Here is a 4,578-nt window from a genome sequence, read left to right on the forward strand (position 1 = left end):
CAAATTTACTGAGATAATGGCTTTTGTGTTTTCATTGGCTGTAAACCATAATCATCAACATTAACAGAAATAAACACTTGAAATAAATCATTCTTTTTGTAAGGACTCTATATAATATGAGTTTCACTTTTTGTATTGAAGAACTGAAATAAATTAACTTTTTGATGATATTCTAATTTAGTGAGATGTACCAGTAAGTATGAACCATTCTGTCTTTATAAAGAGCAAAAAAAACTAAATAGGACATTTATAATGGCTTTATTGTGTGCACTTATTATACTCAGCATCCAACCCTTTCATGGCAGATGTAACTGTGAATAATGTGTTCATCAGTATTTGACACCTTATAAATTATATTTCCTTATAAATTATATTTCCTTATAATTGTATCCCAAGGGAAATATAATTTATATTTTTTATAAACTTGTATTATGCACTAGACACAGATATTGAAAGAATTTAAGATTTACATATAATTTGTGACATGGAGTCACAACTTGTGCCATCTCAGGCCTACTTCCCTTTGCGGGCTGCAATGAATAAGACAGCCTTATAGTCAATAAGGTCACTCACAACTGTTCTCTTCTTAATCACACAGCGGTCAATAACAAAACCTTCTCCAACTAGATCTTTTCTGGCAAAATCCTCATCATAATTGAAAGCATGGAACTTGTCTTTCCCGACAGTGTAATAATTTATCTCTAAAGCCCCAATTAATCAAAGGTGTCCTCCAGGATTTAGCAAAGTTGATAACTTCCTGAGATATCTGATGTAATCATCCTGATCTTTACTAATAAGATCTAGGAGGCAAACACAGATGACACAATCTGCTGGTGGTAAGATGATCGGGTCCATGATATTTTCTTTCTCGAGGTCAAATTTAACAACATGTTGAAGGGCTGATCGCACTTTTCCTTCTTTATCCTGTAACTGATCACTGAAAGAAATGGGAAATAACGGTAAAAGTGATTATTCTATAGTCAATATTGAATAGGACGGCATTGAATCTAAGTGGTTAGTGCTGAATCATCGGCTTCCAGTACTGAGGAAAAGACTTCAATTAAACTAAGACTACTGTATTTTCACTAGGGTTGAGCGAGTATGTTCTGTGCGAGTATGCTCGGGCCGAGCTCCGAGTATTTACAGCTGCTCGGTGATATGGTTGAATCGCTCCCATGTGCATGATTTGCAACTGTTTGACAGCTTTATTACATGTGAGGAATGTGTAAGAAATAGACATTCCTCACATGTAATAAAACTGTCAAACAGTCGCAAATCATGCACACAGGAGTGATTCAAACATATCACCGAGCAGCTGTAACTACTCAGAGCTCGGCCCGAGCATACTAGCCGAAAGGGTTAATAGAACATACTCGCTCAACACTAATTTTCACACTTTATCCAGAAACAAATATTTAGATTGCGTGATATGTAATAAAGCCGCATGTCCCCATTCACCCAACTGTGGCCTATGTAGAGTCTTATTGTTCTCTATTAAGGTATAGACCTTAAGGCAAAATTATATTACTAAATAGAAAACTTTTGTAATTGACCAAATACTTATTTTCCACCAAAATTTGCAAAAAAAAATTCTTTCCAAATCAGGCAATGTGATTTTCAGGATTTGTTTTCTCACTTTGTCTCATAGTTGAGGTCTACCTAGGATGTCAGTTACAGGCCTCTCTCATCTTTTTAAGTGGGAGAACTTGCACAATTGGTGGCTGACTAAATACTTTTTTGCCCCACTGTACAGTGGGCCACTGCAAAAAAAAATCATACTGTGATTAACTCTTTTTTGCACTTTGGTCAATGGCAAACATTTGCCACTGTATGGAGAATCAGTGGAATACATTGGATATATATATCAGAACTGAGGTTTCGGATGCTGCAAATATATACCTGTGACCTAACTGTAATATGAACAGGGCGTTACTTTGCCCTTCTAACAGTGCACAATATTTTAGAAGCTACCTGTCTTGGGTGTGTCAGATGTGACAGACAGTCATTCTGGATTCATCTGTAGAATGTCATTGTGCTTGACTTTACAGGTACCTTCTTGATCTTTTCATCTCTGTAGTGTACTGATATCCTTCTCCCTCTAGGATATAGCAGTGACCTCCACCTTCTGCTGCTAATTGACACACCCTTGCTGGTGTCGCAGAGTGCATCTTCTTACAGTCACCATTGTACTTATGAGAGCTTCAATCTGCAAGATATCTTGAGTAGTATTTACTTCATACTGGATAAACATGAGATACAATTCAGTGTCACACAGTCCGTGTGCTGCTGACATAACACATACAGGAAAAAAAACACCACAGAAAGTAAAAGCAACCAACAATTGAGAGCTTCCCTCCCCACATTAAAGCAAGCATATAACTTTACACACTATCGCCATCTGCTGTCTGGTTAGTATAAAGTCCTCCTTTCACTTATAATAAGTCCTAATTTGTTGCATATGCCAACAGCTTGATGTTTAAATACTTTCAGTCTCTCCAGAGAGTAGCTGGTGATAGCTCTATTTTCCTTTGCCCAGTCCTGAAGTACTAGTAGTCGGCTAGTGTCTTCTTGGAGTTCCCTTGGAGGATAGTTGGCGTGATCCCTCTGGTGTCTTCCCAAGCTAAATGTATTTTCTTGTTTGTTTACCTGTTTGTCTTTAGTTGCAGTGGGGGCTGACTAGTGCTCACCCGGTCCCCTCCCTATCTAGGGCCTATCGCTAGGGGCAGTCAAGGATTAGGTTTCCTGCTTGGCAATACGTGCGGAACCTATTTAGGGACGTTAAGGGAGTCAGGGTGTTGTCATAACTTCCTAGGGGTCTCCACTCCCCCTTTTCCTAGTGTTTGGGCTTCCTCCCCGTCTTCCCATCATTGTGCACTTAGTATTAATTTTGAATAGACTGTCATTGTAAAATAAAGTAGACTGAATATTTACGGTTTTACACTAAAACTGCAATTATATCTTTTATACTGTAGAAATAACAACAGTAGGTCCTTCCAATGTTTTGGACAAATACTTCACCTTTTTCTTTCTATATCTACATGAAATTTTGCAGCATGGCTCCAGTCAAATGCCCCTGTACGTTCACCCATCCATCTCTTTAGCTCCATGGTGCATCTGTCACTGGACTTCAACACTATTATGTGGTTAAAAAAATCACAGGCTGCATACAAATGATGAATTATGGAACCAGGACTGATATCAATCCTCGACATCTCCTTTAATGTGACCTGCAAAAATTTTTCAGAATATTGAAACATACATTCATATAGGTGAAACGGTCACAAGTATATGATTCACCAACATTTAAATATTAAAGATGTGTGGATATTTTGAAATTTAAATTTCCCTGCTTCATTGAATCTTCCCAAAGAATTAGATTAGCGACAAATAATTTGTCAAGAATCTCAATACTTTAAAGCTTGTAATTGCTCGGAAAATACATGTGGGAGAAAGCAGAAAGAGAGGGAGAACCCTGCTGACCATAAAAGCTTCCAACTATAGAAGACTATACAGAAGACACTTACCAAGCAACTTGGGAGATGGAAAAAGGCTCTGCCATATATACTTTGTACTTTAATATACTTTAATATGTATTTGCTATGCTTGCTTAAGTTTCTACTGTATCATGAAGGTAACCGACCAGGACATTAATATTCTGTTCAGATTTTCTGACAGATTAATATGGTTTTAGCCAAGGAAATTTGCTAGCTTTTTTTAGCTTACATTTCCTCTTTTTGGTAATGTACTGTAACTTCCTTTTTTAATAAAAGCACAATGCTTGAAAGGAAGAGGCAGAAAAGGCATACACGCAGACATTTGCTTTGCCTCTATAGATCGATGACTTGAATTTTGAAACAGCACCAGGCAACGTGCAGACCCTTTGCGTCCACCAGGGCTGGCTCCAGGTTTTTGTAGGCCCTGGGTGAAAGAGTCTCAGTGGGCCCCTTTAACACATACCACTATTCATGATTCACATATACCGCAGAGAAATATAAACAGCTCAAAAAAATAAAGGGAACACTTAAACAACATAATATAACTCCAAGTAAATCAATCTTCTGTGAAATCAAACTGTCCACTTAGGAAGCAACACTGATTGACAATCAATTTCACATGCTGTTGTGTAAATGGAATAGACAATATATGGAAATTATTGGCAATTATCAAGACACCGTCAATAAAGGAGTGGTTCTTTAGGTGGGGACCACAGACCACATCTCAGTACCAATGCTTTCTGGCTGATGTTTTGGTCACTTTTGAAAGCTGGTTGTGCTTTCACACTTGTGGTAGCATGAGACGGACTCTACAACCCACAGAAGTTGCTCAGGTAGTTCAGCTCATTCAGGATAGCACATCAATGTGAGCTGTGGCAAGAAGGTTTGCTGTGTCAGTCAGCGTAGTGTCCAGAGGCTGGAAGCGCTACAAAGAGACAGGCCAGTAGACCAAGAAACGAGGAGGGGGCCCTAGGAGGGAAACAACCCAGCAGCAGGACCACTACCTCCACCTTTGTGCAAGAAGGAACAGGAGGAGCACTGCCAGAGCCCTGCAAAATGACCTCCAGCAGACCACAAATGTGCA

General features: G+C 38.8%; 1 pseudogene; it reads right to left on the reverse strand.

The window, feature by feature from the left end:
* Nucleotides 1-513: 513 nt before the first annotated feature.
* LOC141171815 (indolethylamine N-methyltransferase-like) lies at nucleotides 514-3,212 on the reverse strand (annotated as a pseudogene).
* Between the last annotated feature and the right edge of the window lie 1,366 nt (nucleotides 3,213-4,578).

Source organism: Phyllobates terribilis, unplaced genomic scaffold (assembly GCF_046119375.1).
Source record: "Phyllobates terribilis strain yellow unplaced genomic scaffold, ASM4611937v1 Scaffold_12__6_contigs__length_324123572, whole genome shotgun sequence".
In the NCBI taxonomy this organism is placed as follows: Eukaryota; Metazoa; Chordata; class Amphibia; order Anura; family Dendrobatidae; genus Phyllobates; species Phyllobates terribilis.